Below are 14,934 nucleotides of genomic sequence, written 5' to 3'. Positions count from 1 at the left end.
ATGGGACATAAAAGGGCACCAGAAAAAACAGTTGTAGTAGCCAACAGGGAGGTGCAAAGATGTAGATGATAGAGAGCATGAATGAAGTAAAAAGGGCAGACGGTATGCACAGCTTATACGAAAGAGTCAATAGAATTTCATAATGTTGTTTATTCATTTAAAATATGTTCTGTTCTGTTTTTATGCTAGATCAGTCAGTCTTTGCCAAACCTCTGCTTCCCATGGGGCTGTCTGCTGGTTGGGTCAGTTTATTGTTCAGTCAGATATTTGGGTTACCCAGAGCCAGTGAAGAGATCTGGAAATGGTCCGGTTTGCATGTAAAGAAGAAATACAAAAGCTGCTGTTGATTAGTTCACATTCTGACTGCACATTTTTATACCCAGCTTGATATGTTGAATGTTCTCAGCATGATTCATCCAGAAAAATAGCAATTTAACATACAAGGGCATGTTGGAGCAAGCAGAAACATTTCAGGGAAACACAGATTTAGCCAGAACATTTAAATATCAACATACAGAAAATTATCTGGCTTTGTCTAGATGAAGAATACTTTTACAGGCTAGGATTTTCAGAAGGATAAAAAGGGAGGTAGGCACTCAAATCACACTAAATTTTTTCAAAGTTCTTTTTAAAATCCTATCCTGGAATGTGACACTCAGACTAGACTAATGGATCAAATCCAAACATGCACAATGAGCAAAGCCTCAATGTGGAATCACGGAAAAACAGGGAAAGAAACACCTTATGAAGTCATCTGACTTATCCCCCTGCCCCAGGCAGGATCCTCTATACCTATGTCATTTGACAGATGTGTGTCTAACGTGTTTTTAAAGACCTCTGAAGACAGAAACTCCAATATTTCATTGTCCTCACAGTTAGAGAGCTTTTCCCTATTGTTTGACCTGCATCTTGCCTCCTGTAGCATAAGATCAAAACTTCTGATCAAATAAAACACGGGCTTTTAGGAAAGACTACTTCTGTCTGTTGGGAGATAATGGACATGTGAGCAATCCTACACACGTGCACGCTCGGCAAGGACATAGAACAAAGAACTCAGCAACCAACTCCAGGAGATGGGTTGGGCGGAGATAGACATTTGAGTGATCCAATCGTGAGAAGGCTTGAAGCGCGTGGACAAAGCTAACTGTCCAGTCATAAGGATTGCACCACGTACCGTTCGCGTGCGCAGGAGAAACCTATAAAAGGGCTTGCTTACCTTCAATAAATTGGCATTGCTTGATCATATTGGTCGTGTGCGTGTCCATATCTCCCGCATCTGTCCTTTTTACAGCTTGATTTTACCTCCTGCATACTTGAGGATTATCCCTGCATTGCCCAGTCTTCTATTCTGAAAGTTGAACCACATAACTTGATTAGCTCTTAGCTCCTTGATCATGTCTGAGACCTCTAATTAGGCTCAATGCTCTTCTTTGGGCTCATTCCAACTGGTCCACATCCTCTTGAACTGCAACACCAGAGAAGTTCAGCTAAGGTTTTTCCAATGCTGAGAATAGCAGAAAGATTGCTGTATGTATCAAGCAGGCTACATTCTTCCTAGTGCATTTTGGTATTCAGCATTGCACTCCATCATTTTCACAAGAGTATGACTTTGTTGACTCATTCAACTCCCAGAAGAAAACCTTTCCCAGGTTACTGAGTTCCCTCCCTCCTTTTTATGTCCCACTTACCCCAGCTGTCCACCTCAAAAGGCAATTTTTATTTGATAGATTCTGTTACTTCAGATACCAATTAGCAATTTCCAATTGACTGATTATTTAAAGCATATTTTGCTCCTAGAGCTGGCTTATGTGCCAGTGTGATGCTGTTGAAATGAACAGTCAACAATTATAGAAATGAGCCCCTATGTTTCCTTCCAGCTTGTGTAATGTGTTTTAAAAACCAAACCAAACTATTCGAGCGTAACAATGACCTTAAGTAGACTATATAAAACACCAGCCAATCTCCGTTGTTTGTTATAAGCATGATTGGCTTGTAAGGTTTCAGAGAAGATCATGTCAACTATTTGAGAAATTAGCATGGTGTTAAACACATTAATTATAAGAGAAGTTATTGCTCTTAATTGGAAAATTTGGGTATCAGCTGTAAACACAGCAACTGATTTTTACCTGAAAAAAACTTGCAATGAAATTCTCCTGCTAAATATTCTGCAAAGAGAAACGTTTTCAGCACATGCTGTGTTTAAGACTGCCATTCCCATTCCCAGTAATTGTGCTTGCAGCGGCTGGTACAACCCAAGCAAATCCCGTATTTAGAGTGAACAGCGGGGTGTAGAGAGCACAGCCCTTTGTAAGGCTGCGAACCTGGGGCAGGCAGGCTGTGTGTTGGTATCACTGTCCTGAGCAACTCAAAACTGGCTAACCTGTTCCAACGGCAATGGGCACTATTAGATATTGAGCAGTTTTGGTTATCTGAACATAACCATACCTATTCCTCGTGTATACAGCTACACAGGCATGTAAAAGTTTTCTCATTCTAGCCAGTGATGTCGCCATCCTAGCTGTTGTGACAGACTTCAGCAACAGAGTGGAGGTTCACGAACCGTTTTTTTTTTTTAAACGTTTGCATGTTCCCTCCCTATGAGAATATCCCCTGAGCATCTGAGTGTCCAGCTGCAGAAGCTGTACTTAACTTCCACAAAGCAAAGCTGGTTATCAAGCTTAAAACAAACCGTATGCTCCAGCAGTCAGTTCTGAGCCACTGCACTTGTTCACCTACTACTTTTCAGTAAATTCCAAGTGACCTTGCACTAAATGACAATTCCAGCTCAGTTGTCCCTCCAACACTCACAAGTTAAGCAGGCTTTTACCGAGCACTTAGAGACACTCCCCGGCCCCTGCCCAGCATTATGTGTGTGGCACTGCTGGAGTCCTTAGCAACACTCACCAGGCAGGATTAGATAAGATGCAAGATTTTGCCCGCATGAGTCAACCACCTCACCCTGTTTCATTGTTAGTGACTTTTAAGACCTTGTCTCTACTTGAAAGATATACCTATAAAACAATACTGTACATGAGATGAGCTTAGACCAGCACCCAAAATAAACTTATAATAAGAAAACCTTTTTTCTTAACAATGTAACCGTGTTTACAAGCATAGTTACAACATCCCAAGAATCGTACCCCATGACTAGCATAATTCAGATAACATTTCAGTGCTGATCAGGTCAATTGTGAGCCCAAGCTGCGAAATCCAGAGAGAAATCTACACAATCATTTGCCTCATTTACATTAACAAACATTAACGAAGGCTTGCATCCCCTAAAAGAGTTTCTTACCAAGCTTGCAAGGTCACTACTGAGTTGACTGATGAGTTATAATTCAATTGAAAAACTAATGTCTACACCTTTCCACTCTGCCCTAGCTTTATACAATTAGGATTGAACATTGAACATTTTCCAAGTCACACTTCCAAATCACAGTTGCTGGTCCCTCCTGACTTCTTGGAGACCCATAAAAGTTTAAGATCAAAACAATTTGGCAGAAGATTTAAAACAAAACAAAACAAAACAAAACAAACACCATTTTTCAGTAGAACCATCATCAGGGGGAGTTTCAAAAGTCCAGCTGTTGAAATGATTGCAAAATCTGAAAAAACTGAAGAGTCCTGTACTTCGTTTTTATCTGATTGATTATTTCGTAATTAGAGAAGTCCTTTCCTTTGAGTATTCGGACCACCCACACAAGTGGGCTACGAACAAAAACTCCTGTGAGTCCCTAAAGCTATTCATCCTCCGCAGGTACTTATTACCTTATTTGATGCTTACTACAATGGCATCTTGCAGCTTCAAATAGGGTCTGGGAAAATATTACAAATGACAAACTGGATCACAGGAGCCAGAGACACATAGGAAGCCTGCAGCTAACCAGAAAGCAAAACACCATCCCTGGAGTCTGGATGTCAAGGCTGCTGGGCAGGAGTCTTTTCTAGTGGAACCATCATTTTCCTGCTGTCCCATATTGCAGGTATATTGCCTCAGCATGGTGAAATGCTGGATGATACACACTGACCATTGTCTTGCACATTTATACAGGCACTTTCCTGCTTTTGCTTTGGATCAGTGTGCTCCTTTGCAATATATGCATCGAAAATACGATTATTCAGATGGTTTAATTGGAAATCCGACTTTTAAAAAGAATATCCCACTTCTTATGGCTCTATTTTTGATTCAGAAGTGATATGCAGAGCTCTAAGTCTTGAATATGTTGCTTTTGTTGTATCTATTTTTATTTCCTCTAAGACATAGATTTCAGGAACTTGCTGCTATCTTATTACAGGTTATTCCGACCAGACTTCTTATAGCACAGTAAATGTATGAATGTCTGATCTGGATAGTTTTTGTTAAGATTTTTTTTTTTTTTTGCCACCAGGAGGTGCAAATGATCTTCTCATCGGTATCACTTTGTCTTCGTTACAATCAACTATAATATATTCCAAAGCAGAAATGGCTTGCTTTATTTTTTTACTAGCATTTTTTTTCCTTATTGCTATCCCTTTATCCTTTCTACTTGCTGGCTGTGAGGGATCTCAAAGCCCTTTCTAAATGTGGTTTGTAGCCTGCTTTTGAATCAGTGCCCCCTGTGATGCTGTTGCTGCTTGAGGGACAACACTGGCAGAAATATTTGGTAGTGCTTACATGTTGGAAAACTGCATGAACAACACGATAGCATTATTACAGCTGATTTCGGTGGCTGCTTTGTCATCAGCCTTTAAAGAGCTTGGCCGAGCTGTCCAGTCATTCTGGATGAGACCTGACTGCAAGCCCCACAGTGAAAACCAAGGACGCACCAAATGCCTGTGATCCACTTAAAGGAGTGAGCAGCCAGGGAACTAAAAGCAGGAGGAAGCAAAAAAAGAGCCCTGTCCTCGTCACCCCGTGCACAGCAAAAGCATGAAGGATGGGTGGGGTTTCTGTCCCACTGCATGCATGTTCAAACCCGAATGTAAATTTAGCCCTCGTGAGAACTGGCATCTGAACCGAACCCAAATCTAAGAGGAGGCATTTCTTCCATGTGGGAGCAGCCAAGTATGTAAGATATAATCACAGGGTGATGGCAGGCTCTCAAGATTAGGTGGTCTCGCTGGACTTGTAGTGAAGATAGCAGAATTTTTAGCAGATTTAGTTAGTTTCCACACTTGTAACTGCAGAATCTGACAGCAGCAGCTCAGACCGGAATCTGGGAAGCCCCTAACACTAACATGTTTCTAAATAATTTTCTCTTTACCCTTTACACACACACAAACAAACCCTCACTGGGCAGCGTGATGACATTACAGTATGACTGTAATACCAAGCGTGTAAGACACTCAAGCACTAGTGAAACAGTCAGTTCCAGTACCCTCACTCAGGAAATACAGCATCTGCAGCACTAACCTGTGCCCCATCCCGTCTGAGCAGCCTCACCTCTAACCTTCTCTGCCCTTTCTCCCCACAAAAGTGGGCAATGTTACCTGGAGAGTCTTTCAGCTTTAGAAGTAAAGTAGCAGGGCATTAGAAACTCTCACCTCGCCATGACCCAGAGAGCACCATAGCTTGCTTTCTGTGCTTCTGCTCCCAGTGAAAGAGGGGGCACGAGGAGGAGGTCCAAAGTCTCAGGGTCTTGCAAACCACTTTCTGCAGCCCCGAGGGTCAGATCCTGGCCTCTTCATGAGACCAGGTCAGCTGCAGGGTGCTCCATTAGACAACCCCTTTCCTGTTTACAGACCTCATATCCCCGTTAAGCTGTTTTCAAGTGCTTATTCGCGCAATGACATCTTGCCATGTTGTATACCTTCTTTCGTTATCAGCACGATGAAAGATATACCCATCAATAAGACACACACTAATGCCTTCAACACCTAAGTGCAAACGCATGTAAGGGTTTTACTGATTTCCAGTGGATCAACCTTTAACATTTATTTTAAGCTTTGACTCTTTTAGAGCCAAGTGTGAATATTCTTGCAATAAAACTACTGTGAAGCCTTTAGAAGTTCTGATCATATTTGGAAACAATTTGGCAAACAGTGAGTGAGTGGTGGAGGGAAAAAAAAGATTAGAGGTCAGAAGTTTATATGTGTTTCTATAGGGAACATAGGATTATCTTGCACTGAAAAGACTGCGGGTTTTTGGTTTGTTGGGTTTTCTTTACTTTCCTACTCTTAAAAAAATTATTATTCTGAAAGTCGGATGCTTGTTTACAGTTTAGAAACTGGTCAAGCAAGGCAAGAGTTTAAATTTCTCTCTTGCATTGTCTCTCTCAAAAATAACAAACTGAAAAAAACAGGGAATGTTCTAGGTCTAAATGTGCAGAAGACTTGAGTTGGGTTAAATTACGCTACTAAAGCTAGATTTCCACGGCAATTGAGCAGTCTGCTAATGACCATGCACCTACCAGCCCAATCTCTTAAAGCAGCTAGGTAGATAGCCTTGTAGTCAGCAATCTGGTTTTGGTTTTTGAACATGGCATACAATCCCTGTCAAAAAGTCAGGATGTGCTCACAATCAGGAAGAAGAATTCAGAGAAAATTCAGAAAGCACTAAGGAGAAAATAAGCCCAGTGTATCTAAACAAGTATACCTCCAATACTTTCAACTAGCTCTATATTTACTGTCCAGTGGACCTAAAAACTGTCAGGCACTGATGACTTCCACCTTATTCTCATCTACCATGTGCACTCTTCCTGTCCTTATAACACAAGAGTAACCTGATAACACGCTGAGTGACATGTTTTGCAGGGAGCAAGAAATACCCAGGTGACCAAAGCAGGGAGGAGTAGGTTCACACAGATGCCTTTTGGAGAAGGCTACAGCAGGCACTAATGTGGGAAAGGAAGGACAGAGGTTCGTATGGAGAAGAGGAGGTGAAGTCAAGATGAGGTGGAAAATGAAGGTTCATGGTTTGGAATTCATGAGGAGAAAGAAGGGAGAACGAAGAAAAAGAGGATAAGGGAGAACAAAATAAACATCACCCAGGTCCTCTGGAGTGTGGCAGATGTGAGAACTGTGGAGGGAGCACATAAGGATAAAAGAAGGATCGAGGAGCTCCAAGGGTGTATGGTGTGCCCAGCCTGGAGGCATGGCAGCACAGGGAATGCTGAAGGTTTATCTGCTTCATGTATGCCACTTGCCAGGGCCAAAGACAAACTAGAAAATTGCAAAATGACAAAAAGCTTAATTCCTCCCTCATTAACAGGCAAAAGCACTGGCACCAAATCATGCCTCTCATTATCTTCACAGTTACTTTAGGAGTAAATCTTGAGGTATCAAAAGGAGAGTATGAGCGCATCGTCAAGTATAAAGAAATCTAAATTCTCTTATTTGCACCCTCAAGCAGATTGCAAGTACAAAATTGCAAGGTATTTATTTTTTCCTAAATGGGACCTCTAATCAAAAAAAAAAAAAAAAGATTATTTTGTAGTGCTAAAATTATTTTCTGGTGCTGAAAGTATTGTCTACTGCTCAGCCAGGAAGGAATTAAATAGAATCCGAAAATAGTTAATTAGAAGGGCATGTTGTGGTTAGAGGTTCTGGTTCTTTTTTATGCAAGTTTTACAGTCACACTGTGAATCGGGAACATCAAGAACTGCTTTTGTTACCCGGTGAGCTATATTTTGAGATTGTTAAAATCGAGGGGATTTTTCTCATTGACTTCAAGGGTAAATCACATAAGCAAACTGGGGCATTAATTAATATACACAAGTGCAGAATGCAGTAATACTGCAAGCATCATTAAGTAGCACTCAGCTGATTTAAATGGATTTCCCTTTCCTCCTTCCTTTTGCTTGTTTAAATAGCACTGTGGAAGCTGCCTAGTCCAAGGGGACAGAAGCAATACCCGTAGCTAGGACAGCCATAGTAATGGAAGTGCTACAGCTAAAACATCAGTGATAAATTTACACTGGCCAGGCTTCTATCTGAGTATGCATGGAGAGAATAATGCCTAGTAATAATTTTGATGGTCAGTGAGGATAAATACAGCACAAACATACATTATTTTTTTTGTTGGAAGAATGAAACAATATCAAGATTCATCCTTCTAATTCTGGGACAGATCTTCTCATTTACCCAACTGCATGTAATACACCAGGGACTTGTTTTAGCATCCCAAACGCAAACACGAATTCATAACAAGAGCCAAGGCTAAACCTCATCTCAACACAGACGAAATGAAACTACAAAGTGCCTCCATGGCCATTTCCACTTGCACTCCAAGACAGACCTTCGCCTGGAGCTGAACTGAGCAAGCACACCTACCACAAAGGCCACATGCAAACCTGACAGCATTTAAAATAATGGTTTATTTGCAAGGGAAGCTCTTTTCCAGACCAGAAACAAAATAAAACCTCGTAAACCCAGTATCCATGTATTCTGGAAAAAGACAGCAGCAACTTGACGGAAGGTATAATGTGAACCACTTGTAACTGTACAGTTAAAGCTAGAAAACACTTAGAAAAATATCGTGCTGGAAAAAAAAACCATCTAAATGTTTAAAAATCTGGTGACCACAATGATGGGCACAGTTTAAAAACCAGAATAGAATACAATAGAGTGCATTTGGGTCTTTTCATAACAAACAGCATGTTTCTAATCACCAGCATCAGATTCAAGCTAAACATTTCAAACCACACCACCAAAGACATTAAAACTGCACATGCTGATGTGTCCTATCCAGCAAACTGTGTTAGTGCTTTATGCCCACCTCATCCATTGTCACACCAACTTTGTTACTTGTTACCAGCCCCTCTGGCTTGTTTGCAACTTTTATCGTGAACATTGTATTTTTAAAATCACTCAGCAACTCACATTTAGAGAAGCGCTCAGATTTCCTAAAGGATTCTATTCCCGTTAGAGAACTCGGTGAAAACAGCCAATTATTCTGGAGTGTTTAACACCAAATGACTCCCTCGGAAGTATCATTTGGGGAAAGTCAATCTGGCAACTCCGTACCTAACCTTCTTCTTACAGAAGAGGCAGTTTAGCAATTGCATGGTATTCTCACCCTTCTTCTCTTTTCTTCAGTATATGGCTGGAGAGGAGCATGATGAATACCAGCGACTGGCTCTACCGTGCCCATCTGTTTTTCTCATTAAGAAAAACGGAGTTGAGAGGCTGTTAATCTCAGGAGAACATGAGATTCAAAGTTGCTGCTGTCCGACAGGCTGGCAGTCTGTCTGCCTGCAAAAGCTACTAATTCATACAACATTTTAAGTGTTGCAACGTTAACAATTTTTGCTTTTAGTACGCAGTTATAAATAATGCCATGTGTAGAGCAAACATGCAGGAAATTCTGATAGACAGCTGGCAAAGACTCATCTTGTTGGGTCTCATTAGTGAAGGCCATAAAAACAGCAACGAGTGAAAATTACTCAGATTGAAAATGAGCTTGCCATATTTTCAGTGTTCAATTCAATGATTTTCCACTAAAGTCAGGGAGGAGACTGCAGATGAGGGCTTCAGAGGTCAGTCAGAAAGGATTCCTGGCTCTTCCCCAAACTCCCTGTGCGATCTTGTCTAAGCGAGTTTATTCTTCCCTACCTCAACTTTCTGTCTAGCTGGAAAATGCACCCTCAGTCTCTCTTGGCAAAACAAAAGTACTGCACTTAGGTAGGATTAATCAGCTACACAAATTCAAAATAGGGAGTGATTAGCCAGGGTTAGACCTGTTATGAAAAATAACAGGTCTTGGAGGATGTAATGGATCACCAGCTGAGCACGAATCAACCATGTAATCTGTTATGAAAAAAGCAAACACCTCACTGGGATGCAAACAGGAGCGGAGCCTACGGGTCATGCAGGAGCCCTTCACCTGCTGGTAGTGCCCCAGCTGGAGAACAGCATCCTGCTTTGGGTGCGCCTTAGGGAAGGCAAACCACCAGCCGGACTTCTGAGAAAGACAAGAGAGGGAGACCAGAGGCCCAGAGTGCTGAGACACAAGAAGAGCCTACATCAATTTCTCTCATCTAGCCAAAAAGAAAAAGGAGACTGAAGAAGGGAGGGCTGAAATAACAGTGTTCAAGGCTGCTGCAAGAGAGAGCAAATAATTTCTTTTCCAATATTTGTGGTGGATAGGAAAAGTAATCAAGACCTTAAACTGCAACAAGAGAAATTTATGTTAAACATGATGGAAAGATGTTCTCTAACAGGAAGGCTAGTAAAGCACTCCACCCCCTAAAGTACTCCACCCTTGGGACGCTGTGGAGTGTCCATCCTTGGAGGCCTTCAAGAACAAGTCAGACCAACACCTTTCAGGCATAACACAGGGATAGCTCGTCTTGCCTTGCGCAGCACGATAAACTCTGACCTTTCAAAACCCATTCAGCCTGTGGTTCTGTACAATATCCGTGCAAATGCCATGTTTGTACAGCACCTTGCCCATCAGAGCCTTTTTTATTTATTTCTGAAAGACAAAAAGTAATTAGTAACTATAACTAGTTGTATCGTATAATCATTGTATCTCAAAACACACAGGTTAATGCCACATATATATTATCTAAACTATAACTTCAATTTCAAAAAAAGACCACTTTACCCACTTCTCAACTGTATTAGACTCACGGTTAGGAGCATCTATTTATTTTTCAATGCCACATTTACGAAATCAATTCATACAGCTTTCACTGATAGTGGGAAGAGAGATCACTACTGCTTTGCAGATAAGGACTTCTTAATTTTCACATGTTCTCCTGTGGTGTAAGAGGAAAAACCAAAAATAAATCTAAACTATCTATGCTGCTTCTTGAAGACTAAAAAAAAAAGCAAGACCCAAAACTGAGTATCTTTCTGCCTTAACCTCATTTAATTTGAAAAGGGTAGGACTGTAACTCTGAATTCATTTGAAAAGGGTAGGACTGTAACTCCGAATTCATTTGACTGTATCACTGAGATTTATCACGTGAGATTTATCATTACAAAAATGAAAAGAAAAACAGTTCATTCCTAATACAGATATATTTCAACTACTATTTAGACTCATATATGCAGGTGATGCTGTCATCAGAATTGGTCACTTCATAAACTACTGCCAGAAGTTACCTTCTCTGTTCAGGTCTGTTAATGCTGTGTTTACTGTCTTTCCAGCCTAACTTCACGTGCATGTAGAAGCACACCCCCTAACTGAAGGAAAAATGATTCAATAAACCAGAAGAGTAGTCATGTTGTTAATGGAAAATTTCAATGGCTGTACTACTTTGCCCTCACAGGGTAGTTTCTATTTAGTTTAGTCATTCATTATTAAATTGACACCAAAGCCCCCACTAGGCAACAGTAAAATTTAACCAATATTTCATTTGTTGTAGCCTCAGATAAACCCTTATGCCTGGCAGCAAAGGATGTGATTCGCTTCAATTCTCATCTTTTAGGATTCTGCACTGCATGTCGATGTCTACTCGATGAATTAAAAATATCAGAGCCCACCTCTGCTTCAGTGTATATCTGACTTAGGGGAATTGAATCCCATCAGATTTCAAAACTGACACACCAGACAGAATTTCTAAGTAATGCGATGTGACACAGCGATCCACCATCACTGGATGAAGAAGAGTAAGCAAATAGTGTGCCAGCTACACAATGGTTTCCCAGATATTAAGTTAGTCTACCTGTATTTAGCTACATTCCTACATTATGCAGAAAACTTTACAAATCCTCTCATTTTTTTCCATGAATATTGATATATTTTAAGGCTTGGCTCCTAAATACTTTATTCGTTCAGCTTTCATTAAAAAAAAAATATTTTTCCCATCCTAAAAGTTGCAAAGGAATACCTATAAAACAACATCTCATGTTGTATTAAGTACAGCAGTAGCCTGAGAAATTCTAAGAAAAAGGCTTGTCCGCTAAGCCAATAAGGATCCATTGACAACATTGAAAAGACCAAAGTATTTAAAGCTTTTTTATATACTAAAAAGCAGAAGGTAAATCACAACTAAATAGCAATCTTAGATAATACCAAGAGGCAAGAACGGATAGAGGGTGCTTAGGTAAGTTAAATACCTTCAATTCAGGCTAAGATATACAAAAACCTGAGAAAGAAATCTCAGAGCCTCCTGGCAACTGCTTATCTGTGGAAATCTACGGAGGATTAATAACATACCGGAAAACTGCAGAAGAGTGAAAATGGTGATTATTCTCACAAAGGAGTAAAAAACACAGCAGCTGGGAATTTGCAGGCCTGACAGCATACTTCATTTATCAAACAATACTGGCAGACATAATTAAACAATCTATTTGTAAGCACTGAAAAGAAATGAGCTCCGTGAGTGGCAGTCGGTGTGAACCTATGCTAAGGGCAAATAATGTCAAACTATTCTAGTTTCCATCTATGATATGGTATCAGGTCTCACGGGCATGCAGAAGCAAATATATCACATAGTTTTACTCTAGAAAAGCTTTTCCTATTTTCTTTTAATCACAACAGCCATGTCCTAGATTAAAATGTAATAGGTCAGGTACAAAACCATTGGGAAAAGAGGTTACTTATCAATGTTTGATGCAGATGGAATCTAGGATTCTGCCACGGATTGCCACAGGATTTTTACTACAACTGTATGACCAGTAGTCAGGAGTGGAAGAATGAGGTTATTAATTGACGAATGGCATAAAGATGAGGGGGACAACCAGGAAGTTGGAGGCCAGATTTGATTCCAAACAAATATGAGTAACGGCCTGTAAAGAAGAGGATGCTGTTCTATAAGGACAAGTGCAAGGTGCTACAAGTACACAGGAATTAACAGCCCTACGAATACCAGTCAGGGAACTACGGGCTGGATGGCGGGTTTGGGTAAAGGGATGCGGTGATGTTGTCAGCCTGGGTGAGCAGGCCGTCCCCTGGAACAGGCAAATGTCACGCTGGGATGTGTAGCCAGCACACAATCTGTCAGGAGCAGGTGAGAAGTGTCACTTCCAGCCTACTTAGACAGAGCTCAATGCCTAATTTCAGGGTGCTGCATTTGAAGAAAGAAGAGGAGCTATTGGAACTGAAAGTTGGACGAAAACCAGGATGTAACTTGGGCTGTTTAGCCTGGAGGTGAGAGTACTGGAGGTAGGTAGAATACTAAATAAAAGGATGTTGCAGAAAGGAAAGGGAAACTATTTTCAAGATGTGTGATAAATGAAAGTAACGAGGATTAAATTTCATCACAGAAGTCTTAAAAATTAAGCGAAAATTCTCATATTTAGGATAGTAGAAGTCAAGAATGCATCAGACTAGAGTGTGCTCTCATTGTAGATGTCTAATAAGCAGGAGAACATCTGTGAGGACTCTCATAAATATGGGCTGTCTGGCCTTACGCTGGGGAAGAAATTACAGGATGTGTCGAGATCCCATTTAGCCCTATGTTTTTGTGGCATTCAACATTTAAACAAAACAAAACAAAAACAACAAAAAAAAAGACAAGACCTCCTCAAAACTTTCAGTTTTGTAGATCTCAAATTAGGGGTGATATGATTCACTTTTTCATACTCAGAGTTAGTCATCTTGTATACTGCATGTCTGGGTTCTACAAGGAAATAGAAAAGAAGAAACAAAAACCAATAGGACATTTCTCTGCAGAACGGTGACATTTTTCTGTTTCAGTGGTAAGGCACCAAAAAAGCCTACAGAAGAATAAAAAGTCTGCACATCAGCCTCTCAAATTCCTAGTGAAAATCCTAACAGCTTGCCTACCCTTCGAATATGCTCTACCTCAATTCTCCTCCAGAAGCATCTTCTACAGAGATAGGCCTGACTTGCTTCGACGCCACTGGCATAGTTCAGTGGCTGGCTGTAAGCCAGAGTGGGGCTTGCTAACAGGCAACCCAAACCATTTCTGTGGGAGATGAGCTAACCCAGTTACCATGGGAAAGAAAGCAGAAGGTATTGGCTATCTCCTTCAGTCACCTTTTAGGACAAACACAGCTGGAAAAGGTGTTTGAAGGCACCTTTCCTTCCAGACAGGAATTTTTCTCCAGCAGGGGCATTACTGGATTCTTGAGGTCTTCAGGCTGAGCACAGTGTCCTGGCCGGGAAGCAGGCCTCCACCCAGACCACAAGCAGCAGAAGTAACGATTTCTAATTTCTTCAGAGAACTAGCTTGGGGAAAAGGAAAAAAAAAAAGAAAAAAAAAAGAAACCCAGCAACAAAAACATGACAGGAAAGCAGTCCTGAAAGACAGGAGACACAAGGAAAGAGCAAGACAGACAAGAACGGCGACCCGAGGGAGGTAAGACAGCAAGGTAACGCAGAGTGGGAAGTCTATGGGAAGACAAACAATGTGTTTTTACTAAAGCTGTTAATTCACTCTTCACGTCTCCCACTCAAGTCATCCATCACAACATAAACTAAATAGAGCTCAGAGCACAGCTGCCTGCCTGCCACTGTAAATGAACCTTCTGTATACGGAGCACTGCTCCGGCAAGTTGGCGTCCTAAGAGGAAAAAACCTCAGCTGCAAAAATAAACAAATCAGGTACCACAACCCTCCTCCCTACTTTTTTCTTTTTTTTTTTCCAAAGAATGTGTGCTACTAAGTTTTAACCCCTTCTTGCTTGTTAACTAAGCTCAGTAATTTTTCTTTGCTTAAAACACACCCAGCCAGTATCATCCTGAGGCACTTAAATGGTTTTTAGTGTGTTTTACTGAACAGTGCAAAGCTTTCCTGAGCACCAAATCTGGGCTCACGTAAAATTTTTCCTCTATATCGGAGAGGGCATGAGGCAAGCTCCAACTGCCACTGTCAGACCTGCCAAATAAATACCCATGGACCTAAGATGCTCTCGGTCTCAGAAAAAAAAATGCTTTTCAGTCCCTCCTGCACTCTTCTTGTGACTCTTCACAGTTACGGCTTCCTGTCTTTTGCTACAACCCTTGCTTTAGGGATCAAGTGATCAGTGAATTTTCTGTGGTGTGTGAGGCACTGGGAGACACGGAAAAGAGGTTTGATGGATTACACACATGCTACCTACT

General features: G+C 41.0%; 1 long non-coding RNA gene across 1 annotated transcript in view; it reads right to left on the bottom strand.

Annotated features, from left to right (window-relative positions):
• The window catches only part of LOC141966001 (uncharacterized), a 59,202-nt gene that overhangs the window by 40,975 nt on the left and 3,293 nt on the right, over nucleotides 1–14,934 (bottom strand). The window contains exon 3 of the long non-coding RNA XR_012634532.1: nucleotides 1,217–1,348. This is a non-coding gene — a long non-coding RNA (uncharacterized LOC141966001). The remainder of the gene's footprint in view (nucleotides 1–1,216; nucleotides 1,349–14,934) is intronic.

The sequence above is a fragment of the Athene noctua genome, chromosome 14 (assembly GCF_965140245.1).
Source record: "Athene noctua chromosome 14, bAthNoc1.hap1.1, whole genome shotgun sequence".
Lineage (NCBI taxonomy): Eukaryota > Metazoa > Chordata > Aves > Strigiformes > Strigidae > Athene > Athene noctua.
This window is presented reverse-complemented; position numbering and strand designations above follow the sequence as displayed.